Below are 26743 nucleotides of genomic sequence, written 5' to 3'. Positions count from 1 at the left end.
CTTTGCCAAAAGCGATGGGGAATGGCTGGCTCAGTGGGGGTTGATGGATATAAATTATGAGGGCTGTGTTGTGTGGTTTATGAAAATCTTATTTAGTTTGGATATATCTTCTTCACTCCACAATATTTTCAAGTTTGAGATCAAGCACACTCAGTGAGAACACACCTTAACAAACAGCTGTGTCTGACTGAATTGCTTTAAGCAGGTCTTTCTGTTTATCTATTCAAGAAAGGAGAGGAATGGAAATGGACTGCCTTCAAGTCCATCCCAACTTATGGCGACCCTACGAATAGGGTTTTCATGGTAAGCAGTATTCAGAGGGGGTTTCCCATTGCCTTCCTCTGAGGCTGAGACACAGTGACTGGCCCAAGGTCACCCAGTGAGCTTCATGGCTGTGTGGGGATTCAAACCCTGGTCTCCCAGGTCGTAGTCCAGCACCTTAACAACTACACCACACTGGCTCTCAGAAAGGAGAGATGGCTAGTTAAACCGAGAGCTTTTGCATGGCAAAGCTTGTTGGGAAACAGCTGGAGAGGCTAAATTAAGCTTAGGAGGTCTGCAAACAACCTGCAGGGGAAAAGAGTGTTTTCTGAACTTTTCCCTCCATCCCTGCCAGTGATCTTTCTGTGTCCTAAAATGCTTTCACTGCATGATCAACTTAATAGATTAGTTGTTGTTTCTACTGCTTATAAGTATTTCTCTGTGGGCAGTTGCCTCTGAAAATATAAAGGCTACCATTTCACCCTATTCCTACGAGGAAGGCTTGGTTTCCATCTCATTTCCGCTGGTGGATACCCTCAGAGACTTGATATCATTCAGAGAACAGAATCTTCCTTTGGAGGTTGGGAGGGGGAAAGAACGGACCCAGAATCTGCAGTAGAAGGACAGCTTTTCCCCCCAAGATGCAATTAGTGCAAGCCATACGGTCAGCTGCCAGTCTGCATTAAATTCATGATTACAGCAAATTCCTCTTGGAGGCCATTGGGAGGCTAAGATTGATTGTACATAAATGAAAAGGGATTTTGATTTAATTCGTGATTGCTTTATTGCTAGAAATATCTTTTCTTGCCACTGGGATTTTTGTCCCGATTTGTCTGACCTTGTAGGAGAGTTCTCTGTTAAGGCTGGAGGTGTATTGTCACCATCATTTGTCTTGGAGGCTGACCTTGGCTTGTCCTTGAACAGAAGCTGTCTGAGATAAAAGGAATGGCTTCTAAACTGCAAAAGGCGCTTTGGGTTTGAAGTCCTTTTCTTGTACGTGTCTCAAAGTGATGGCTAATGCTGGTTCTTCACAGTAGGCATCCCCAATTTATTTATAAATTTATATAACACCCTTCGTCAGGAGACCACAGGGTGGCTTACATGATAGAACGTAAAAGAACATATATGTCAATACTTACCATAATATCTATAATATACTAAAACGTTATTATAATTGTTTTTATTATTATAAGCAATACATAATAAAATACAAACTTGACTGGAGGAGAGTGCACTGTGTTCCTTCTTCTTTGTCCCCTCTGCCATGCTAGGGGCCCCAATATCTTTTCTTTGACTCTTGTGCAGGAGGGAGTTCCTGCACAATTTTGAAGAGAGAGCTGGCAACATCCTTGGATTCCCACCACCATTATTAATAAGGGTTAAATTAGTTGCTTCTTGATCTGTGACAAGAACATGACGCCTGTGTTACGCTTGAATTTCTCTTGCATGTTCTATTGTAATTCGGCGTTGCATAAAATGTCAGATTTTTTTGTCTCATGTGTCTGTGTGCATGAATGGTATGAAGTATAGTCTGTGCACTACACTTCTCTGTGTGTTGACCTTTTTGGGGAAGGAGGATTGGAGCTGAGTGAATTTGCAGGACAAATTGGATCTTGCTCTAAGGAGGGGAGGAGGATGATGATGATGATTTATTTATTTATTTATTTATTTATACTCCGCCATCCATCCAAAACTGGAACTCGCGGTGGCTTCCAGATAAAAACACATATCATTAAAACATACAGAGTCTGGATTAAAATAAAATTGAACTAATTCCAATATTAAAACCATTCATACTTATGGCTAAAAGAGAATAAAAAAAAAGTTTAAAAATGGAGGAATTGGGCATTAGCAATGCAGTTCCCGTCAAGCCCCATCTTTAGCAGCCGTCAGTACCAAAGGCTTGTTGGAATAGAAAGGTCTTTGCTTGACGCTGGAAGGACTGCAAGGATTCAGAGGCCAGGAGAAGGAATCAGAAAGTGTTGTGCTGAACCTAAGTGACTCAACCCCAGTGAGCTGGCCAAGACTCACACCTATCAGGAAGCGGACCGAGAAATGTGCTGGTTTCAGCCCCCTGCAATGGTGATGATTTGAAGTTGAGTCATTGTGTTGCAGTTAGGAGGCCAGAATCGGAAAAGGAAATGACAACCAAACTCCCAGAAAGTTTCAGCTGACAAAGTCTCTGTTTTTAGCAGGACTGGAGAACGAAAGGTTTGTGTATCTGTTTGGGTTATTTCTGCCTGCTTGATGTGCCACCTCTTGCTGTCCACTCATTGAAAAGGGGCGGAGCTAGTAGATAGCAAAAGAGTGTTTGACGGTCTCGGTAGGTGAGTTGCTCTAGTTTGAGTCTTCATTCAGAATTGTCCTGAAGAACAGTATGGAAATCAATGAGCCAAAGTAGGCAAGATGCCGCTGGGATGCCTGTGACTGGACATCCCCAGCTATTGAGGCCCTTGCCTATGTAGTGGCCTGAACCAGTGAGATATAGTATTTACCTTAGACAGGGAAGATGTTGGCTATGAAGATGGGTCTATTCCTTAAGTCTCTCTTGCCTGTGTGTTTTCTTTGGTGGCAATTAAAAATAGCTGGGGGAATTCCTTGCCCGCACCCGGAATCGGATAGCTGTTAATTTGCCATGTACCTGAATGGCTTGTTCTTGCAGATGATTTTGAGGTTGTGCATTTCCTGTGCTGTGTGATGGTGCAATAGGGCAGCCACGAACCTGAGTCTCCTGGATGTTCCTTAGTTCAGACTCTTGTCTTTCCAGACAGAGACTTGTTCTACCTCATCTTGATTCAGGTCAGAATTGGTATGAACAAAATTCCCAAAGTTCCTTTGAGAAGCTGCAGTTGTTAAACTGGCCCTGACTCCAGTCCAGGTTTGTAGAGGTAGCCCTGGGTGGTAAGTTCCTGTTCAAATTGCCTCAGCCGTGACTGAGTAGGTAGCCTTAACAGTCTCATCCCTGACAGTATAGGGGATACTGGCCTGTATTACAGGATGGTTATAAGGATTGCTGAGAGAAAATTCGGAAAGCATTATATCAATGCAAAATATCCTTCTTGACATTCCTAACATTGCCACAGATACCATCATTCCAGTGTCTCCATTGGCTTCCTGCAGTGTTCTGGGCACAAATCAAGGTGATGTTTACCTGTAAAACCCTAAACACCTGCCTTGGGAATGAGCAAGAATAGTTCTTCACTGTTTAAAAGAGGGGACGATACGGGAGATATTAACTTGTGTGTGTGTTAGTTGCCTACCACATTGGGAATACGGGGTGTAAAGCAAGCTGGAGATCTAAATCAATGGGTGAGGGTGCACTGCTATCTAAACAACTTGCCATTGTAAGGATGAGGTCTTAGTTCTGCAATCAATTAATATATGGCATCCTTTCCTTTTTGTTGACACTTTGCAACATGAGGGGTAGGGTGGGCGATGTTTGAGGACTTGGTTCTTTTGGATAGCACCCCTTTGTGGATCAAGGATGTTTCTAGGTCAGTATTTCAGGACTCGCCAGGACTCTGCTCTTCCCCCCACCCCTTTCCCCCTTGATGTTGAACCACCAGATGCGGCACCTGATTGGATGTTCTTGTTTCAAATGCTGCTGCCTCATTGGCTGCAGGTTGAACTCCTCTGCCGCTCTGGCTCCAGTTCCCTCTACTTCAGTTCTTGTTTCTGTTAACCCCTTTCTCTTCTACAAGGTCATGCACATGACATGCCAGCAGGCTTGAGCACAACCAAAATGCGGTAGATGGAATTGCTGGCAGTGGAAACAATAGCAAGGAAATCTTATGAGCCTCAAGTCCTTAATGGGGCTTGCGGGGGGGGGGACGGACTATGTGTGGAAATCCTTGTAAAATCCTGATACATTTCAAGGAATAGACTGGGCTTAGAGGAATTTATGCCTCTTATAACTCTGGATAAGTTGTTTGTACCATAAAGCCTCATTTGTTCTGTGTGGTTAATAAGTGTCGATAAAATTCTAATGCATGCAAGAAAGTTCTGGTGCTGTGTCCCACTAGACTGAGAGGTTGGCTCTTCCCTGGTGCAGGAGTATATGCGATAGGCAGAGAGGACACCGCTTGTGGAAGAGCCCCCAGTAGGATTGTGAACAGATTGCATTTTATGTTCCTTTAAACCAGGTGTGGGGAACCTTTGGCCCTCCAGATGTTGCTGAACTACAACTCCCATCAGCTCCAGCAAGCATGGCCAGTGGCACAGGATGATGGAAATTGTAATTCAGCAACTTCTGGAAGGCCATGGGTTCCCCACACTGCTTTAAACCTAGAGGCCATTTAACTGCTGTCTGTATGATATATCTCTAACTTGTAAAGACACTGGCAAGGTAGTGCTAAAAATAGTGTTCTTCTGCTAAAGATAAATATTTCTGCATACTTCTAATCCTTTGTCTTGAACATTATGTGTGTATCCCAGGTGGTGTTTTTTTAATAAAAGCTTCGCTCTCTGACTTCCAAACTTCAGCTTTCATATCTCTCGTGTTACTATGAATGAGATCCTACAGCCCATTCTAATTTTTCTGGTGCTTGTGTTACCACTTAATAAATGGCCAGAAGCCAAAAAGATGAGGTGGGCTCGTTAATATCTGTGAAAACAGTAACAACCTTAAAACTGGAAACATTTAAGTTGGAAGATAGGAGTTGCCACTTCCTACATGTGTATATGCTGCGCTTCTTTTCCTCTGCGTTTGTTGATCCTGAGAACCTCAGGCCGCTCCCTTCCTTGTTGCTGATAGCTTTCAGTCCTGTTTCTAGCATTGGCATCCCAGCCAAGTGAAACTGTGAGCAGACGGATGGGTCCAAAGTCCCAGTTTTGCTGGGTCTGTGTCCCGGAGCAGAGGTGGGGTTGCCAGCTTCCCAAGATGCGAGAGGCTGTCATATATCTGTGCCCATTTGAATTAATTAATACAAGTAAATAATTTTTTGGGGGGTGGGGGAAGGAAGACAGTTCAGAAGCAGCCGTGGGGGGGGTGGGGGAGAGGAAAGAGTAGAAACAGTCAGGGAGCGTTTGTGTCCTGGGAATTGATGCCAGCTCCTCCCTGGGGATGAAAACGGCTGGAGGAAAAAGGAAATGCCTCTAGAGTGAAACTCCAGGTCCCTGGCAACGTAGAAAGGTGTACAAAGATCAGATGACTCCATGTGTATAGTTGGCATGATCATGGGTGTTGTACCCCTGTAATTTAAGGATTATTACAGGGGGAAAGGCGATTGATGAGGAAAGGTGACTTTCTAGGTCTCTGGGCCTCTTCCACCTGACTGCGGCTGGGAACTATGTGTGAAGGGGGGCACAGTCCAGTGGGTGGCCTCCCATTTCAAGTGCTCTAGTAAGGGGTGAGAGACAGAAGCAAGGCTGAGCCTGGGTATAGTTTAGCAGCAGTTGTGCCTATTTCTATGGATTAAAATTGCACGTCTGTATCCCGCCCCCACAGGTGGATTCAAAGCCTAGGGCCTGAGGGCATCCACCATTGCTGCTCTCTCAGTGGGGCTCAATCAGATCCACACTGCACTGGAATTCAGTGCTAGACCCAAATGTTGGGGTTAGGCACTGGCATATGTGGAGAAATGGCTAGCTTTGAGCATGTGCAGAATACTTTCCCCTCATCTTCCCCTTCCTGAGTAACAAGCCCACCCCACCCCTAAGACCGGAAGGTTTCCGAATCCCATTTTATAAATGATGGGTTATATCCAATACTAGTCCTACTCAGAGAAGACCCATTGAAGTTAATGGACATGACTGACTAAAGGCTCTTAATTTCAGTGGGTCTCCTGTAAGTAGAACCCAGTTGTCTGTAACCCGATATTACTATTAAGGGGACATCTTGGGACTTCCCCTTGAAGGTATGCAACTGTTCATATACACTGAGAGTTACAAAAAGGCACAAAACTAGCCCAAATGTTTACTTAGCCTTTCACTTCCTTGTCTTTATGTGTCCCTGCCTCACTTTGCCACTAGGGGTGCTGTTGCTGCCTTCCCTTCTTCCACCACTTCAGACTGCTGGGGGGGGGAGACGGAGGGCGGTGCTTCTCAGTTTGCAACGTCAGGAAACTTGTGTAGGAGCGGAGGGAGTGTGAGCGAAGGAGTGCGTGTGCGTCCCTGTCCGGATCAAGTGTCTCCTAGTCAGGCAAACCCACGGACTCTCCCCTTTTGAACACAGAAGAAAATCCAAGCCCCTCTTCCAGAGATACATTCTTTCTGTCCCCCCCCCCACCTTCTTTGCTCTGTGACTTACTCCTCTCCAGCACCCTTTGACTGACTTTCCAGGAAGTACCGCAATGATAGAGGTAAGTGAATTTGCTTGCCAGTTGTTCCCCCTTCCCCCACAGAGCTGCATGGGTGAGCTGCTTTCAGGAAGGGTGGATTCCCTGCCCTTGCTGTTGAAGTGGGCGAATGCCAGCCTCTTCCCCCTCCCCACATTATATTTTAGCAGGGCACGGCACTGTGGTGCAATTGGCCTCTGGTGAAAATCTTACACTGGTCAGCTTGAAAGAGGCGCAGCGTGACTTTTATTAGGCTTTGAAGGAAAGGAAGAGGCTAGTTGCAGGGCCGGCTCTATCTTTGTACATTTAATTTCATTTTGTGTCGAACTTTCTCCTTTTTTACCTTCTGGAGGAAAGGGTTGCACTTCTTAGACTAGAAATCTGTGTTGTAAGTTTCCATATTTATCTCTCTGAAGTGGCTTATTGCAGGTAAAAGCAGAGTTGCTCCCTCACTTCTGAAAGTGTTGCCTAAAGGAGGGGGGATGGGCAGTTGACAGTCAAAATGTAATTGTGACTTTCTTGGTTAAATCAGTCTTCAGGGGATGTCTGCACCGCCCAGTTGATTGTGGTCTGTAAGGCTGCAGGGCCAGTTAGGGAACGGGGCGGGGGAGGACAGAAATGGATGAGGTTATCTGATAAAATTTGGTAAGCTGTTCCTATACTCCTCAGTCTGTGTGCATATAAAAGGGCTTTGGGGATGAAAGGCCCTGCAGATAATAATGCAAACTTCAAAGTGCCTTCCCTTCCCCCAGTTTACTCAAGAGTAGCTTAGATTGTTCAGCGTTGTAAAACTCAAGTGTGTGATTGTGAGAGATTTTTTGGAAGGGGCTGTAGACGTAAAGAAAAAAGGAGCAGGATGGGAAAAGTTTTGATGCAGGAAATATTAGGGGGAGGAATGGATCAGAGGATGGTGGGAGGCGGACAGAAGACCTTACCCCCTGGTGCTGAATGCATAGTACAGCATCTATCATCAGAAAGCCATGCATGCAAATTTCAGTGTTCATTGGCTTCCTTGAGAACTAGAATCACAAGAAATTCTAAAGAACAACTCTGTTGGTCTAGGAGGAAGGCTGGAAATGTTATGGTAGAACCTTAGTCTTCATTATTTGAACATGGTACAAGCTTTTGCTGGCTACTGTTTAATTTTATTTAAAACATTTATACACCATCTCTTTCAGTTTGAGGCACCTAACCAAAACAGATAAAACCATTTCATTCATTTTAAAATACTGACATTTGGGCCTAATTCCAATGCAGTGTTCAAACTTAGGAAAATAATACAGTAAATTATAAAACAATACAATTCCAGAAATTTTCACAGCAACCAACAATACACACCTACCAGTATCAACAGCCAGGAAATGGCTGGATGACCCAAAAGGTCTTCAGGATACCCTGAAGAGTAGGATAGACAGTGCATGTCTTGTTTCTAAAGGGAGGCTCTTCCATGTGGTGGGACAACTTTATTTCTAAAGGCAAACCTTTGGGGAGGGGGACAATGCTAAAAGCTGAGACTTTCTAATCTCAGGATCCTGCCTTTGTTGGTGCCTCCCCCAATGTGGAGTACCTGAGGGGTGGAAGATTGGGGAGATGGTATAGGATGAGGCATGTTGGATGAGTCGTTTTTCAGGCTCTTCTCAAAAAAACTTTCTTTGAAAGCCTGCTTAAAATAACTGGCCAAGGTGAGCCATGACTGCAAACATGATGGAAAACTTTCAGTCAATTTGCTCATTTGCTTTACTTCACTGTAAAGCCTAGGGATGTATTGCAACTTTGGTCATTTTAATTTTTTTTACTTTGAATACCTATACCAGAAAGAATTCTGTGCAACTCTATAGTTCAGAGATGTCAGCTGGAAGATGAGCTGGTTTTGTAAAAAGGTATTTCCTCAGTTGTTTGGGTTCTTAATAGAAATGAAAGGCGCATGCATATATATATGTAATAGGCATCTAAATTTCTATGAAGATTTTGATTTGTACAGTTAAGAAATTGAATTTTAAAAAGACAGAAATAATTCAGGAAATGCAGATAAGGGCAGATAACAGAGAAAGGTAGTGGGAAAAGGAGATTGGGGGCAAACAGGGAAAGTGCATTTATTTCAGTACCATATGCATAGGGCTAGTTACTGCGTGGGATGGAGACTAAGAGGTTCTGCCCTGTGTGTAATGAAAAAGGTGAGTTTTAAGGAGGAAGGAAGGAAGAGAGGCAACAATGCATAAATATTCTGTGAGGGAGTTTCAGGCATAAGGGGCAGTAAGGGAAGACTAGATCTTCAAGCAGCTGAGAGGGGTGGGGCTGGATGAATGAATGTCCTGGGCAAGGATGTAGCAGGAAGAGTAGAGAGAGATTACTTTGGGGGGGGGAATTACCAACCAAGGTTTGCCAAAAACCAACCTGGGTATTCCTATTTCCAAATAACTGAATTCCACACTACGAGAAGAGTTTCCATGGCTCATAGCCCAATAATGGCTTTGCAGACTTCTAGACCTCATGACGAAAGTTGTTGTGTGCTGCTCTTTATATTTAATTTGCAGTTTACATTCCCTGCCTACCACGGGCTGTGCATTCTCTTACTGCTGTTCTTCCCCCCTCCCAAATACTTTGCCTGCAGCATAGTGGAGGGGAAATGCTGCTGCTCTTGAATGTGCCTCTGCTGGGAATGAAAATTCCTCTGTCAGGCCCAAAGGGGCAATTGACTGAGTGGTGGTGATGGCAGGGTAGTGTTGCTGGAAAGCCATTTGGGGTAGCCATCTGCCTGCTATGGCTTGATGACTGCAGGGATGTGGGTTTTCCTGAAAATTTTGATCTGGAAAACCTTTCTATGCAGATTAGGATAATGCGCATCAGAAGGTGATCTGTTAACATAAAAATTCTGATGCCCTACCTAGAGTGATGTACTTTGGCATGTTTTACTAAATTTTTAGTATACTTTTACATGTTTAACTATATTTACTAAACAAAACTCAAAACTTTGAAACTTCCAACCTTGCCTAATACTGCATTTGCATCCATTCATTTGTTACTGTTGAACTTATGAAATGGAATATTTTTCATGGAGAAAAAAAACAATAGAAGATTTTCCACCCCACATCCCTAGATGACTAATGTTGAAGGCAAGACAGGACCCTGGTTGCTTGTTTCAGGACATGTTGGGTTGAGTGTGCGTGTGAAGTTCTGAGCAGGACTAATCAAGCTAATGAGGCAAGAGCCCCTGGAAACTCATCCTACAACAAAATGGACCAGTAGTTCTGGTGACAGATTCATGCCACGTGCTGCTCTTCCAAAAGGCTGAAGGGGTGGATTGTAGTCTCGTCTTCACTTTACTTCAGCCAGTTGGTCCTACAAGTGAGAGAGTTGTGGGGCTCAGAAAGAAGGACTAGGCACATAAACCAAAGCTGAGCAGCTTCCATATCACTGGTTCCATTTCATCCACTGTATTGAACTGACCTGAGAATTTTTCATGTCGCTACCACTTTGGGATGGCATATTCTGCACATCTGGTGCAGCACCACAAAGCCACTTCACTGTGGAAGAGTCTTGTGCTGGAATTGGAGCAGCAAGCAAAGCAGGTGCAAGATGCCCTCCTATGGCTGTGCAATGCTTGCATCCAGTGATGTGGGGTGGGGACATTTCTCTGGAAAATCTTCTGTTTCATATATTTATTAGTAGCATTAGATTAGAATCATAGAATAGTAGCATTGGGAGGGGCCTGTAAGGCCATTGAGTCCAACCCCCTGCTCAGTGCAGGAATTCAAGTTACTCTAGGGCATCAGAAAATTGCCCTATGCAAATTTGCGCAGTAATGTTTTCCAGAAAAATTTCCAGAAAACCCACATCACTTCCCACATCTGGTACTAACATATGCTTGTTGCCTTTGACTTGACTGTGGAAACCTGATGAACTGACCAAGAGTAGTCCAATAGCTGATTGTATGGGGATTGGGCCCTCTGCTGCACTCACAAAAGAAGACACAAATTTGCATGTGGTTTGTCATATGTGCATTTGTATCCTCTTTTGTAGGTGGGGGTGGAGTGCCCCAAAATGAATCAGTGGTCACACACAAGTAATACGGGGTCTGTCATGTCGACAGGTAAAGCTTTCCCCATAATTGCAGTTCTAACCCTAAACTACACACTCAAGTTTCATGAGTTGTAAACAAATTATGTTTCTGTAGGTCTTTCATCAGCTGATTTTAGTCTGGCAATACTATATTCAGTTCAAGACCAGGTATATTTCTGATGGATCAAAAGCTATTGAAGATTTACAACAGTTCTGTTCCGATGCTCACGTTGGATAAATTCAAGATACATGTTCTTAGAGAGCAAGCAGTGTATTCATTTGTTGTGGCTCTTTATTAAAATAATAACTACAGCATTTTTTCTTTTTTGAGAAAAAAAGCATTTGCAATCCCCACTCAACTACACAGCTTATTGTGTGACCTTGAACTAGTAACTGTCTCTTAAAACAACCCTGTGAGGTAGGTTAGGTTAAGGATAAAATGGAAACTGAGAGAATCATGTACACCACCTTTAGAAGAGGTAAGGTGGGATATACATGTAATGACAATAAGTACCCATTGAAGAACTTGCATGGATGGAAGTTCAACTAATCACACACACCCCTGCTTCTTGCTCCTGCAGTCAACTGAACCAGCCTGTTATACTGCTTCCCACTTCCGCGCCTGCATTTCCCTTGGAAAAAACCAACAACCAAGAAATGGGATAACAACACTTCAATTGTGAGCCACACAATGAACATTTCTCTTCATCCCACCATTCCACTGCTGCATTTGGTAATGACAGAGTGAAAAAACAGAGTAGAGTAAAACAACAACAACCCCCAAAGCGTTTGGCCAACTGGATGTATGTTAAAAATTAATATCTGTAACTGTATAATTTGTAATAATACCATTCACAGGCCAAAAAAAAGGTGACGAGACACTAGAAATCAAAGCACAAACAAGGCCAGGTGAGCAGGCGGCATCCCCCCCCCCCCCCGTGCTTTGCTTGCTACATTTCCACTCCTGATTTTTTATTTCCAGGAACAGAAACCAAAACCAGTTTTCCAAGTTTGATGTTTAAAACAAAACACTCTGAACATGTGCTGTTTCACATTTTAAACTCCACTCATGAATTTTTGCTCATTTCCTGCCTTGGGCCAGTCACCAACTCTCAGCCGCACCTACCTTACATGGCTGTTGTGAAGATTCAGGAGGAGGGGGAAAACTACTTCAAAAGGTGACTTGATGCTTGTATTATGGGCATCAGATTTTGCTTCTTTTAACCGGAGTGCTGGATCTTTGTACTACAAAGGGATTTGGTTTTTCTTTCTCTCTTCTCCCCCTGCCCCCCCCCTAGCAAATTAGTACAGCTGCAGCGGATCTTAATCTTGCCTGATTATTGTGTGTCTTGATTCATAACTCCCACTTGTGTTTGACTGAGCTTATTCCCACACTGCTGTGCACAAGAGGCCCTTTCACCAGGGACCCTTCTCTGCCCCTTCCTCACAAGCCTGGGCTGCGATCCTATACCCACAAAACAGCAGTTCTGTCAGACCCCAGGGATTCCCATCTCTTGGTATCCGAGCAACTCACTTGTCAGTCACAGCTCTGGCTTCACTCATTGGCTAAAAACACTGAAAGCACGTGTGGGGGAGAGGTAGGCTGAATGTTTTGCTTGTTAACTTTATAGGAGACTGATTCACTTTTTTAAAAATGAAAGCTTAGAATCCAGGCCCCGTGTTGACTCTGGAGCCGGTGTATCAGTATCCCTTGTACCCCCTTCTCAGTGGCCCGGCTGCCACTGTTGTGGTATTTACATCCTTAAAATGGCTACTAGTCCCATCATAACAATCTAGCATCCATAACACACTCCTGGTCTCTGTGGGTGAAAGTCTCGTGTCCAGATGTGTCTTCCTGAATATTGACCCTGTGAGTGGTGGCTGCCCTGGCACATGGCACTGGCATGCAGGGTCATTCCAACCATGGTGCACGAATACATTTTGCTGAAGGTAGTGTGGGCTATGGCGCTTGACTGCTGGAGATCAGTGTCCATCTACTGCAGTGCCCAGCCTAGAGCATACATGTAGATAAGGAGCCAAGTTCCCTCTCCCCCCCTTTTCAACTTGACTTCAGTAGTTGGCTAAGACTCCATAGCACCAAACTAGGGTGCTGCTTGGCTGAGGATGGCAGTCAGAAGTGTGCAGAGCAATTAGTATGCATTTTTGCTGCTGAAGCCAAGAGTATGGGTTAGTGGTGATTGTGGACTATGAATGACTGGCCCACCAGTTGCCACTTGCTTCCTTAATGTGCCTGTCACTTTTGCTCTGAACACATGTCTAGCTGGCTAGCAAGGTCATTAGGGGAGGAGTTGTAGCTCAGCGGTAGAGCTAGAGATGTAAAATTTCTGGGAATTTTTGTCATGCGAAATTTTCAGGGGGTAATTTAAATATATGCAATACGTATCTAAACTTTACTGCTTTAACAACATAAAATGCATCATTTAGCATATAAAACTACTATTTGGCATATTTGTGAAATGTGCAGAGCAATCCTGTGCATCTGTACTTGGACCCATTTGGTGGAACTTCTCTAGAGCTTGCATGTATAGTGGTCCAGGCTTAAAAGTATGAATGTCTTACAGCACTGGTTAGGCCTCATCTTGAGTACTGCGTCCAGTTCTGGTCTCTGCACTTCAAGAAGGATGCAGTCAAACTGGAACAGATTCAGAGGAGGGCAACAAATATGATCGGGGGACGGGAAACAAAGCCCTATGAGGAGAGGCTGAAAGAACTGGGCATGTTTAGCCTTGAGAAGAGAAGACTGAGTGGAGATATGATAGCACTCTTCAAGTACTTGAAAGGTTGCCACACAGAGGAGGGCTGGGATCTCTTCTCAGTCATCCCAGAGTGCAGGACACGGAATAATGGGCTCAAGTTGCAGGAAGCCAGATTTCTGCTGAACATCGGGAAAAACTTCCTAACTGTTAGAACCATATGACAATGGAACCAATTACCTAGAGAGGTAGTGGGCTCTCTGACGCTGGAGGCCTTCAAGAGGCAGCTGGACAGCCATCTGCCGGGAATGCTTTAATTTGGATTCCTGCATTGAGCAGGGGGCTGGACTTGATGGCCTTATAGGCCCCTTCCAACTCTACTATTCTATGATTCTATGAGTGCAATCCTTTGCCCGTCTTCTCAGAAGTCAGTCATGTTGAGTTCACTGGGGCTTCCTTCTGGTAAGTATGTACAGGATTGCAGCCAACATGGGATACCTAGAATCTTCAAAGCAGTTCAGAGGTCATTAGGTGAAGACCAGCAGCGCTTGACAATAAAACAAAGGCCTTGGTTGCTCCTCTCATGAAGGAGACAGTACTTGTGGGTGCAGAAATGCTACTTGCATTTCAGTTATGTATATATCTCATAGTAAACTCAGGAACTGGCATTCTCCAAGCAACTTACAGCACTGTTAAAAACACAAATATAGTATACCATTAAATGAAATAAAACAACCACCCCCATAACAGCCACAGGAAGCTTTGGCAGCACACTTAACAACAAACAATATCATCTTAGTCTATCAAAAGCCTGGAGGGAAAGATATAAAAGTCTTTGTGCAACAAGTTTTTTGAGTGAGTAAAATCTTGTCGTAGAAAGCATTTTGCTCATTCCAGAAGAGAAAATACTTCATAGGAGGGTGTTCGCATCTTTAGGTAGAACATAGGTTTTCCATGCAGAAAGTCCCATGTTCTGTCTCCATGGAGCTGGGAAAGACCACGCATGATCCCTGGAATTCTGGTCCTTGTAGATGGTACTGATCTAGATGAACTAATGCTCTGACTCTGTATAAGGCAGTTTCCCAAGGTGGTGTGAGCAGGTCTTTTTTCAGAGGGCTGCAAATCTTTCTAAAACATGATGGTGGTATGCGCTGCAGGGGTGCACTTTGTACCTCCACAGATATGTACTGCAGGGTACAGTTTGTATCCACGGATAGTCAGCTGTTTATTTTCATGCGATGCCTGTGTTGGCACTGTTGTAATTTCCCTGGTGTGCCAACTTTTTTTTTAAAGCAGCACAACCAAACCAGTTTATATCTGATCCTGAAGAAACAAGTTTTGTCAGTCTCTCTCTCTCTCTCTCTCGCTCTCGCTCTCGCTCTCGCTCTCGCTCTCGCTCTCGCTCTCTCTCGCTCTCGCTCTCTCTCGCTCTCTCTCGCTCTCTCTCGCGCTCTCTCTCTCGTGTGTAGTGGTTATACTTCCAGCCAGTGGCAAGATCTTAACTGCTGGGTGTATCCTAGTGGATGTGGGCGTGTTCTGCTCCTCTGTTTATCCACCACTGTGAAAAAGTGTTGGTTTATGGCTGACTAATTAAACAAGGCAGGGAGATAAAGGGAATTTGACCTAGGTTAAGGTTGCTAGCTGTGGCTAGTGAGCCCTGGGGGTAGGCCCTTGGACAATTTAACCTTCTCTCCTTCAACAAACACATAGCCCCCTTTGCAGAGATGGCGGTGAAAATGTGTTGGCTCTGAACTTAAAAAAAACAAATCTCTTGAAATGTGATGGCGTTTAGTTTTTAGTTGCTTAAATCCCTTGGGGCAGGGCTTTGAGTATCCCATTTAAAAACTGCACGGCCATGAAGTAACAGTAGAAGATTGCTGCTGAAGTTATTCTGGGAGTAAAAATACTTCGCTTCTGTATGGTTTGCATGGCCTCCTTAGTCAGGGGGCTTCAGTTGCTCCGGGTACTTAATTGAAACAGGGACCTGGGCCTTCTGTGGTAATTGATCTGAGACTGTGAAATGACCTCCCCACTAAGGGAGCTGACCCTTTCAGAGAGGGTGTGAAATCTGTTTCACCATTTAATGAAGTCTTTCTGTCTCTGTTACGTAGTATTACATTTTGCTGGGTGTTTTTGGTAATATTTCTTTGTTGCACAGCAAGAAAATTAATTTACAACATGTAAAGAATTTATAGCATAGAATAATAAAAATGGCATGGGAGAGGCAGAGTAAAATTTAATTAATTTACCTTTGTTCTGAAAGGAATACTGGACTGCGAAAAAGACAGATAATTGGGTGTTAGAACAAATTAAGCCAGAACTGCCACTAGAAGCTAAAATGATGAAACTGAGGTTATCCTACTTTGGACACTTAATGAGAAGACAGGATTCACTAGAAAAGACAATCATGCTGGGAAAAACAGAAGGGAGTGGAAAAAGAGGAAGGCCAAACAAGAGATGGATTGATTCCATAGAGGAAGCCTCAGACCCGAACTTACAAGCTCTGAACAGGGTGCTATTGGAGGTCACTTGATTCACAGGGTCGCCATAAGTCATGATTGACTTGAAGGCACACAACAACAACAACAACAAAATCCTGTATTCATCAAACTCTGAGTAATCCTGGAGCCACCGTTTTGAACAGGTGATTTTCTGGCCAGCTTTTTCTGATCAGCTGCGTTCTGCTCCCAGAACTAGGAGAAATAGAATGAGACAGCAGCTGAATACTCCGTTGTTGAACTGCCACCAGGCAAATATGAGTTCCCCAGTTATAGCCAGCAGCCAGCTTCCACTTTTGGAATTGTTTCTTCATTTGAACCAAAGGTGGGAAAGGCCTCACTGAGTCATAGAGTATTCTACCCACTCATTGCCCTATGACGATCTTGTCTCTCTGGGCAAGGGATATGCCTGTTTGGTAAAGCTTCCATTCTTCAATTTCCAGGAAAAATCGGCTTCTTCAGAGGCTAGACTTTTACTTATTACCCCCCCCCGGTTATTTCCTATGGCCATACTAACCTGAATACGCCCTATCTCGGAAGCTAAGCAGGGTCATGCCTGGTTAGTACTTGGATGGGAGACTGCCTGGGAATACCGGGTGCCGTAGGCTTAGAGGAAGGCAACGGTAAACCACCTCTGAATACCTCTTACCATGAAAACCCTATGAAGATATTCAGAAAAGATTCATAGGGTCGCCATAAGTCGTAATCGACTTGAAGGCATATAACAACAATAATGGTTGATTGAGGCCTACTTTATCTACAGTAAAAACCCATCACTACGTGCCTCATCCTTTGGTGGCAAATAATAAGGGATCACTCCCTTTTTTCAAGAAGGGAGCATCAGAGTCAATGCAGCGGTAGAACTTACCATGATTGTAAAGCACACAGGCTGGGTTGTTTCCAGCATGACACGGAGACTGAAAAGATTATTGCACTTTCTGGTACATAAGCATTTGGGGCCAGGAGGAATTTTCTTCCATGTTGGCCCCTGCCTGGGTGTGCTGATGTCCTCTGCCTGCTTGATTTAGTCAGGTGCATTTTTCTCAGCCTCCAGTCGTTTCTGCTATGATGGTGTGCTTTGTTCTCCCCTGCTCTGTTTGTGGTATCGCCATGTGGTTTGGGGTAAGATGGGAGTGGGAATCCAAACTACACTCTGTAGAGGAAGGTCCCTGCCACAAGCGACTCTGGCTTTAATCAGCCCCCACTTTGCCCCCAGTGGAGCCAGTCCCAGCGAGCTTGCATTTGGAGCTGAATTTAAAAGGTGCTGATTGCTGAATGCTTGCAGAGGAACAGTCAGCAGTACTCTCTTCACACTCCCAATTGTTCCTTTGCTGCCCTGGCTTTACCTCACGCCCACCTGGTGGCAGGTGGGCATGGCTGGGGAATAAGTCTCACAGGCCGAGGGCACAACCCAACTCACCTTTCCTCTGGCCTGGGGGGAGTTGGATGCTGTGGACCCCTGGCTGCGCTGGCAGGCTGCCGGTAGTAGCCCTCCACCGCAACTGAGCTGCAGCACCACCAGGAGTCTGCCAGCGCTCCCGGGGACGGCCAGCCCAGTGGATGGAGGGTGGGCAGAAGCCCTGAAAATGGGGCGCGGCAGGGGCAGAGCTGTAGGGGAACTTGCGTGAGATCCTCCTTGTGCTCTGAGCCCTTCCCTGGGTCCCTATCTGCCAAGAATCTCTGCCGGCCAAAAGGCTGTCCAGTAAAAACATTTCCATTGTGGCCTAAGGAGAGTGCTTACTCCCTGGGAGGCCTGTTCATCGGCGCTTCCTGGCTGGCTCATGTTCACTGCTCCTGACGGAACTGGCGTTCAGCTGGGGCAGCAGCTCCCAAGTGGGAGGAAGATCCTGCAGGGCTTTCCACTGGCCCCTCTTCCGCCAACCCCTCTTCAGCTGTCTCACCATCATTTAGATTGCTCTGCAAATTAGGACCCCTGGCATGCTTCATTTGGCTGGAGGTTCCCCATGCCTGTCATGGATTCTGAGGTTCCCTCTGTTTTGTTTAAGGTTTGAGTAGTCCTTACAGTTTGGGAGGGGGCTGGGTCATCCTGACTGTTACATTTCTTGCTCTTGTCTGTCCAGATTTGTCAAACTTTTTGCTCAGTAAGTTCTTCTTGAAACTGTATTGTAAAAGAATGTGTAGGCTGCTGGAAAGCCGCCTGATTTCTGGCAGGTTCATCTTTACAAAAAGATACGGCCCTAGTTTTCCTTGCCTTTGTCTGTTGCCACCCTGCCTCAAGTGCTTCATCGCTACTGGAGATCCTTGCCATTAGATGTGCTGCAGGAACCAGAAAGGTGAGTCTACCACTGCAGCAGTTCCTGACTAGAATCTCTCCTGCGTGATGCTTATTGGGAACCTGTGGCCCTCCAGATGCTGCTAACCAACTTCCATCAGCCGTGGCCAGGGGTCAGGGTTTATTGGAATACTAATCCAACAGCATCTGAGGGCCACAGGTTTCCTCATCTCTGCCCAAGTGCATTATGGGATAGCTCGCTGGAGTGGAGCTTCAGTGCAGGTAGAGAAAAAAGCCAGTGAAATGGTAACTAGGCACTTTGTGCAAAGGACAGGCAATGAAGCAAGTAATTACTATGGCGATGAAGTGTGGATGTGGATCGAGTGCTAGCTAGTTCTAAGACTCCAATGAAATGAAATGGACTGCCTTCAAGTTGATCCTGACTCATGGCTACCCTGTGAATAGGGTTTTCATGGTAAGCAGTATTCAGAGGGGGGTTACCATTGCCTCCCTCTGAGGCTAGTCCTCCCCAGCTGGCTAGCGCCTGCTCAGCTTGCCACAGCTGCACAAGCCAGCCCCTTCCTTGTCCACAACTGCCAGCTGGGGGGCAACTGGGCTCCTTGGGACTATGCCGCTTGCCCACAGCTGCACAGGTGGCAGGGCATGTCACCCCTGATCCACTCGCTGTGGGGGTGATCTTTAGCTGGCCCTTGACACCCAGGAGACATGAATGGGGATTTGGACCCACAGACTGGACTCTCAGCCAGGCTCTCCTCCCCACTGTGTTATACCAGCTGTTGTAAGACTCCAATGAGCATGAGCATGTTCTAAAACAAGGTTTGTGATCTAGTGGGGTCAGTCAGCAGTTGGATTTGAGGGCAAATCTACATTGGGCTCTTGCATGGAGACCCAACAGGTCACATTCCCCCTTGGATCTCCTACCAGTCTGCTGGAACAAAGGAAGGGGGACAGTGCCTGGTACCCCTTCCAGCTCCTGAATTTGCATTAGATCATCTCTCCATAGTGATGTGCAGATGCATCAGGAAGCTCATGGTGGCAGAAGGGTTACAGGGTGGTAGGTTGGGCATACAAATACATAACAGGCTTGCCTTCCCCCCCCCCACTTTATATGTTGATCCCAGATCAGGAGTGGCTGAGTGGTTCTCTTTTCTCTCCTAAATACAATTCCGTCTTTGTTTAGTTAGCATATGCGGTGAATTCCATGCAGATGGTGTGAAATTGCTAATGTGCTCTATAAAGGGCAGCGGTTCTGCCTGACTTTTTCTGTGGCATGAAGAGGCCCTTTGCCATGAAGCTGGGCCAGCAAGGGGCCATTAGAGCAAGGTTCAATGAGCCAAGCAGGTGGAGGTAACATTGCCAGCAATGGGGTATAATAGATTGTGGTGGGTCAGGTGGGGAAAGGGACATGTGGACAGGCTTCAGAGGAGCTCTGCTGGCATGAACAGGCCTGGGTGGGTCTTGCTGACGCCAGTGGCTCCCTACATACCAGCAGATGACGTTGTTGTCACTGAGCGCGCCCACTATTCTCATTGTGTGGATTTGCAGTCTCCAAATACTGGCTGCTGCCCATTTGCCAGTAGAAATGACACTAACCAGGCAGTGGGGGAGAGCTACCCCCTAGTACGCCACTGTTAATTTCTCTTTGATCAGGGGGCGTGGAATGGATTTTAATTGAGAGGTGCTGAGAGAGGTGTTGGCTAGGTGTGAGGAACAGACAGAAACATTAGAAATGGAGGTTTGCTGAGCTGGTATAGTTAATATTGTTACGTTGCTCTGAGACTTTTATTTTGGTATAAAGCAACTAATAAATGCAAGAAATGACATTGCCTATGTTACCCATTTCTGAGGGAAAGCTGGGTGGGATTGCAAAGGGGAGACGCTCTCTGTAGTCATCTTCTGCTGCCCAGCTCCAAACCCACGCTTGCTTGGAGCATTGGGAAGAGGGCTGTTCAGAATACTTCCGTGATGCAGGCAAGGCAGTTTGCATATCGTCCCACAATCAATCCTTGTGCATGTGGAAAGTCCCAGTTTCACTCCAGGGCACTCTTGAGCAGAAATGGGGAAGGTAGAAAGCTGCCTTGCACTCAGTCCGACCGTTGGTACATCTAACCAGGGGTGGCACCAGGTGTGACTGCACCCCTGGGCACCAGCCTGCCCAGATCCACTGTTTCATTGCCCCAGTGCCCCCTCCTGATACAGGGGGTGTGGGGCTTATATCGGCCCTCCGACCTCTGGCGTCAGTGTGCATGCACTGTGTGCGCATGTCTGCCATCAACCAAGGTGGTGGCAGGAGCATCAACCCCTTAGGGATGCCCCCGCTGCCATCTTGGATATGGCAGGCATGTGCATACGTAGCGATGTGCTAATGCGACATTATAAGGCGGGCTTATTTAAGCCCCTGCTGCCTGCATCTGGGGTGCTTGGGAGCTCCCACTCCGCAATTCATGGCAGCATCAGGTCACATGAGCAGTTGCTGCCATGGATTGTGGAGCGGGCTCCACTCTCCCAACCTAAGGAAGGCCACCACAGGCACCCTCAGCCAGGTCTCAACCTGGCCATGTGCTGACACCAAGCCTGCATCTAGCTCATTGTTGTCTGCACTAACTGGCAGCAGCTCTCAAGGATTTCATACTGGAACCATTTGCATGCAAAGCAGATGCTGTACCACTGAGCTATGTCCTTTCGCGAGGTCTCACTCCGTCTGGGATCTTGGAGAGTTGCAGCCATTCAGGGTTGTCAATTCTGGGCTGGATGGACCAATGCCCCGTGTCTGTAGAAAGCAGCTTCATATAAAATCCAAACTGTAAACGTGGAAACATGCATGTTTGTGTTCTACATTTCTACTCCACCCAATAGCCAAAGCTCTCTGGGTAGTTCACAGAATAGAGGTTAAAACTGTAAAATGCAAGAACTTAACATAAAATCTAAAAATAAAAGAAGAATAAAACGAGACTGAAAACTAACACTGTTGCAATGACTTTTGCATTTCCCTTTCTCCTTGAGTCATTGTATTTAGCCCTCTGTACTCTGCAGTAGTCAGCGTGTACCACTGTGGAAGTTGCTTTGACTTAATCCGCCCCCTGTAATTATTCTCTGTTTGCTCCTGAGCCTTCATGCCTTCCATGCTAGGAGTGGCTGCTCCACAGCAGTAGAGACAGGCAGGGACTCTCTACATGAGGGGAAATACTTCTGCCCAGGAGGGTAGTAGTCAGTGTCAGCAGAAAACTTCTAAAACTGTCTTCCCCAATCTGCTCTCCTCCAGATGTTTTGGACCCCCCCCATTGCAATCCAACTGTGCTAGCTGATGCTGATGAGGGTGGTAGTTCAAAACATCTGGAGGGCCCCAGGATGGGTAAGGCTGTTCTTAAAAAGTGGAGAGCTGAAGGGGTATAGTGAGAAAAAACCCTGTGAATTTGGAAGTTTCCAGTTCAAATTTTGACACATTTGTGAGCTTATTAGGGAGGCTTCGGCAAGCCACCATCTCTCAAACCTCAGATCTTCAATATGGAGATGATGATGATGCAGGAAATGTACATGGAGTGTTTTGGACACTGGAAAGGGCCATATAGATGCCAGTGGTTTTAAAAACAAGGGGTATCTTTTAGTGGTGTCTAAAATAAAGGTGGTTGTGTTCTGTGGATTAAGTATCGTATTGAATTGGGGGGTATGGAGGCAGAGAAGGGGCACATGGCAACCCGAGCACACTGCACATCAATGCTGAAGTGCATGCCTTGGGGTGGTGCTGGGGCATGTAGGGGAAGTGAATTGATGTATATTATTTTTGCAAGGCAAGGCACAAAATCAAAAGCAGGCCTCATCTTCCCCATTACTGTCGAAGGTGATTTCTGGGTCTGGAAAACTTGAAGCAAATGATTATTTTATATGTAAGGAACAGGATTTTGAGCTGTTTGTGGTCTGGGAGCCTCCTCTGGGAAGGCCTGCCAGGGTTTGTGCTTCCTAGCAGCAGATGTGAAGAAACTTCCACACAGCCAATGGACTGAGGAAAAGGGAGGGGTCACCAGCAATTTAGCTGAACGGAGGATGGGCCAGAAAGTCATAAACTGAGCTGCTCAGATCCTCCCTTTTGGATGCTGCAGCCTGTGGAGAGACAGAGCAGACAGAGATGAAGCCTCACGAGGAGGAATGGGCTTGTAAGTCTGAGTGCATCCTTACTACTTTCTGTAGTGCAAATATTGACAGTCTTTTTGCTGGGACTGTCCAGGCGTTCTTTCAAAACTTCTCTCTAATCCTCTTTGTAGTTTCTTCTTGAGATGTAGCTAAACATGGCCACCCTTCTGGAAATTCTTTAGCTGTGCTGTCCGAATCATTGTCAGGAAAGGAGTGGGGAGCTTTTTGGGGGTGGGGGTGGGGAATCTTTCTTAGAGGCTCAGAAGCTGCATCTCTTAGGAGCTGTAACCAGTCCGATCTGGAGCTTGTCAGTTATCTTTGCCTGGAGAAGATCTGTGTTCAGTCTGAAGCTTGCATGTAATTCTTTGTGGTCTTGCTACAGGTGTACAGTTGCATTCTGTATCTGTACAGGACAACTTTGAAAGTTCTTGGAGCCTAACGGTGCAATCCACTTACCTGGGAGTAAGTCCCACTTTTTTCCCCATGGACCACTTGAAAATTGCTTAGGGTCTTAAATGATTTTTCTGCCTGTTATAGCAATTGTAACACACTCTACTAGGTGCTGTATGATTTTTAAATTGTATTCTTCGATTTCTTTCAATGCATTTTATTGTATTACAGTATAAATTCTTTGGAATAAATAAAAGAACCAATAAAAGAGGAGGACTATTTAATGCAGAGGCACTGCGGGACCACCTGAATGAAGCTTGCAGACCACTGTTTGGGAACCCCTGCAGTAGGACTTACTTCTGAGCGTTTCCTGTCTTCCAGCCAGGGATAGCTTGGTTTCTGTTTTGTGATCTCTTGTTCTCTGGGACTGTTTTAAGGCATCAGTTCTTCCCACTACAGGTTAAACAGGGGGAGCAAGTATGAGGCTGGGAGATGGCTTTGCCCGAGAGTTAGCTGTCTTAGCTACTGGGCTGAGTTGGATGGAATGAGTGTTGGAGAGACATGGCCTTTGAGCTCTGCCAGGCAAGTACTTCATGATTCTGGTGGTTTTAAGGGTGTGTAAAAAGCGCAATACCACAGAGGAGAAGAAGGGCTCTGAGAAGTGCAAGCTCAGCCCTTCGAGATCAAGTTGGTGCTGTCTTCAGAACAGCATTTGCAAGCTGTGCTCCCCTTGTGTTTTGTGGCAGTTCCTGCTGATCTAATGCGTCTCTGGAAACTGGACAGTGGCTGCACAGAAATAGGAGGATGTGGTTGGTTACTTCACTGGAAGCATATGCTCTCCTTAATTTAGGCAACCCAGGAAGCAAAATGGGCATATTTAACAAGGCTTGTCTCTCCCTGTTCTGTCAGATTTCTTTGTGAGAAGATTTGGTTGTTGTCCTTTTAGCCCATACATTGAGAATTGTTGGGGGGGTGCATGAATTTTAGAAGTAGCTGCCTGGAAGCAAATGTTGAGGGTTACTAATGTATCTAGGGGTGATTAATTAGCCAGAGGTGGGTCCTTCAGTCAAGAAAGTGAGGCTTCGGATAGGTCCTCCCCAACCCAGTGGCTAGCAGAAGAAATCATGCAAAGGAAACTTAATTTGCCAATTGGCTTAATTTGCATAATTTGTTCCAGGTGCAGAATTTGACACCGTTATTGGTGAAGGCTTGTGAATTTTCATTCTCCAGCAGAGTGTGTATCTGATTTTGCAGGAGATCACTTGAGGGGGAGTGCTAGGTCTTCTCCACATCCTGCAAAGTGGAGGGTGTCCTCAAGACTCGTTGCCACTGCTGCTTTCTCCACAACAGGGAGTGGGGGAGAAGCTGGTGCCACTCCAGGGACCGGAGTTGGCTTTGGGACCTGCAGTTGCCAATCTGGACTGTACAGTACATTTCTAGGAACCAGCATCAGTTGTCTAGCAGGTGGCCCCATAGAGAACTACTGACACCCTTGAGTGCCATCATCAAAACACTGGAAGAGGCAGGCACATGGGGCTCTTCTGGACTTCAACCGTTTCTCGCTTTCCACAATGTGACCTACAGAGGCAAAAAGGGTGGTGCCTGTCTGGCAACCCAGATGGCTTATGGGCAAACTCAAAACAAGCAACCTCCTTGTGGAATTTGTCATTGTATGTTAATGTGGATTATGTTCTCAACTTCTTGCTCTGATTAGCAATTTCCTTAAGATTCCCAGTGGCAGGATATTGGCAATTGAGCATGTTCATGTTTTACCATTCTGGGTAGCAAGGTGAGGGTGTTGGTTCTACAAAACAAGAGGCATAGAATATATGAAATTATTTCTTATTGGGCCAGCTAATAAAACATTGCAAGCTTTTTATTCCAAGAGGTGCTTCTTCAGCTGTGAAGGAAGTTGAGAGAGCCGCCTCTTTGGGTTGGAAATTTTGCCAGCCGCCTTCAACTTAGACAGTCCTGTGAGAACGTCATCTATTGGCTATGAACTCCTCCCTCTGCTTGCATTTACACTAAATTTTCCAGTGCAGCCATTCACAGTGGCCTCTTCCCTCTACCCAAGTTCCAAGAAGGTAACAGCTGGCCATATGCTGTCTTGGAACTTGTCCTGCCTAACAGTGGAGTCAAAGAGGGCTTAGTTGCAAGAGAGGGCATAGCTGTACACAAGGACAACCTGTGATTTGTCGTTAGGAAAATTCACCACAGTGAGCCTTGGGGGCTTATGCGCTCCATCCTCCCCTTCCCTTTAGCTCAGTGGCAGAGTGTGTGCTTTTGCATGGAGAGCACCTCAAGTTCACACTGACTGGCTTTTCCAGTTAGAAGGAATTGTGGCAAGTGATAAGGGAGATCTCCACCTGGCACCCTGGAGAGCTGCTGGCAGACACTAAGACAGTACTAGTCTAGATGAGAAAACAGCTTTTGGTGTGTACCCTTCAATCGAGGAAGAGATGAGGTGGTTCCTCTTCTAAGCTTGTGGCAAAACAAGTTTGCCATTTTGTCCAAAGATGGAAAAGTGTGGTTTGAGCAGATTTAGTCAAAATGACTGTTTTGCTGCAAACTTAAAAACAGAACCTTCTGATGTGCTCCCCTTATGCATGAGCGAAAGGGGAAGAGGAGACATGTGAGCAAGAGGCTTTCTTCAGCTCGTTCACTTAACAAGCCATGATTTGTCCTTGTATCTGAATAGAGCCAGGCTGTCTGAATACATGATGTCCTTTCTTGCCCTATGCAATAGAAACACTTGACTCTCCCCTAGTTAAAACACAGATATTGGGCAGAATGGTTTTAACACAATGCTTCCAGGGATTGGAGGGATGTGGAGTGGGGCCTGGTGTAGAATTTGAATGGGTTTAAAGCAGATCCAGTGTGGACACCATAAGAACATAAGAGGAGCCCCGGCTGGGTCAGACCAAAGGCCCATGTAGTCCAACATCCTTTTCTCACAGTAGCCAACTGGATAGGATGCCTCTGGGAAGCCCACTAGCAGGATGTGGGGTGCAACAACCCTTTCCCTTAGGCTCTCCTTCAGCTGATGCTCAGAGGCATACTGGAGGCAGTACATAGCCATCATGGCTAGTAGCCATTGATACTCTTACCTTTTGTCTAGCCAACCTGTTGCCCATTGGGTGCCAGGGCTCCCACAAAGGCCTTTTATGGCACCCCAAGCAGGTAGCCAGAATCTCAGCTTTCATATTTAAAAAAGTAATATAAATAATGTATAAACATTATAAATCAATCAATAAATAAATAAAATGTAAAAAGTAAGTCTCTAGCCTTGGAGCAAAACGTTAGTATCCTTCTCAGTGATTTCTGTGGTGTGAACCTGCCTGCCTACTCCTTTTTACTCCTGTTTTACTCAGTCAATGAGTAAAATCAGAGTTGTGATGAGTGAGTTGTTTGAACTCTAGGCAGTAGGAATCCCTGGATTCCTATCCAGAGCAGCTGTTTTCCCCTTCCTTTTAGCGCATGTTTCCTGTATCTTTTTTTTTTAAGTCCTTGGGATCTCCATAGTTTGCCCTTCCTTTTTCCCTAGCGGCCAGGATGCATCTTCCCCATGCTGGGTTTGCCTGACTTTAGGCGGTACCTAGAAGTTATTTTCTGCAAATACTACTGCACAGTAAATGTGGGTGTTAAAGAATCCCCCTCCCTCCAAAAGGCAGATGTGAAAACTTTGCAAGAGACTTAGTCATGCCTCCTGTTTTGCAGAAGCTAAAGACCAGAGACTCATTAAGAATTCACTGTAGAGTTAACTTACAGTACAATGGTATTCAGAAGTAAGTCTCTTTGTGTCTAATGGGGACTTACTTCCAGGTAAGTAGGTACAGGATGATAGCCTAGGCTTTGGTTTAGGGGTTGGCATTGGGGGGAAACAGGGTTTTTGTGCCTTTAACAGCTATATGGCAGGCAAAAATTAACAGATCAAGCCTTTTCTAGTATGGAAATATAGTTAAGTGAAAAGCTTCACCATGACTACTCTCTAATTTTGTATTATGCCACGACCCCCATGGCACTCATTTTGTGGGTGGTGTTCCCATCACTTTCAAAATTTGAAATGTGTACACTGGTCCAAAATGGTTTGTGACCTCTGCTCTAACCCCTTTTTAAAGCTGCCCAAGTTGGTGGCTAGTGTTACATCCTATGGTAGCGAATTCA

The 26743-nt window shown here is 45.6% G+C and overlaps 1 protein-coding gene and 1 pseudogene across 6 annotated transcripts in view; both read left to right on the top strand.

The window, feature by feature from the left end:
• PAK4 (p21 (RAC1) activated kinase 4) overlaps nucleotides 1–26743 on the top strand; it is a 75637-nt gene that overhangs the window by 21602 nt on the left and 27292 nt on the right. The window contains exon 1 of one of the 6 annotated variants that reach the window (XM_061598068.1): nucleotides 6300–6560. The exons of the other annotated variants lie outside the window; for them this stretch is intronic. The gene's annotated coding sequence lies outside the window, so the exon portion shown is untranslated. Of the gene's footprint in view, nucleotides 1–6299; nucleotides 6561–26743 lie in introns of those variants that run through there. 6 annotated transcript variants of the gene reach the window in all.
• Nucleotides 16307–16415, top strand: LOC133371023 (5S ribosomal RNA; annotated as a pseudogene).

This window comes from Rhineura floridana, chromosome 15 (assembly GCF_030035675.1).
Source record: "Rhineura floridana isolate rRhiFlo1 chromosome 15, rRhiFlo1.hap2, whole genome shotgun sequence".
NCBI lineage: Eukaryota > Metazoa > Chordata > Lepidosauria > Squamata > Rhineuridae > Rhineura > Rhineura floridana.
The sequence above is the reverse complement of the archived record's forward strand: the minus strand, read 5'-3'. Positions and strand labels throughout refer to the sequence as shown.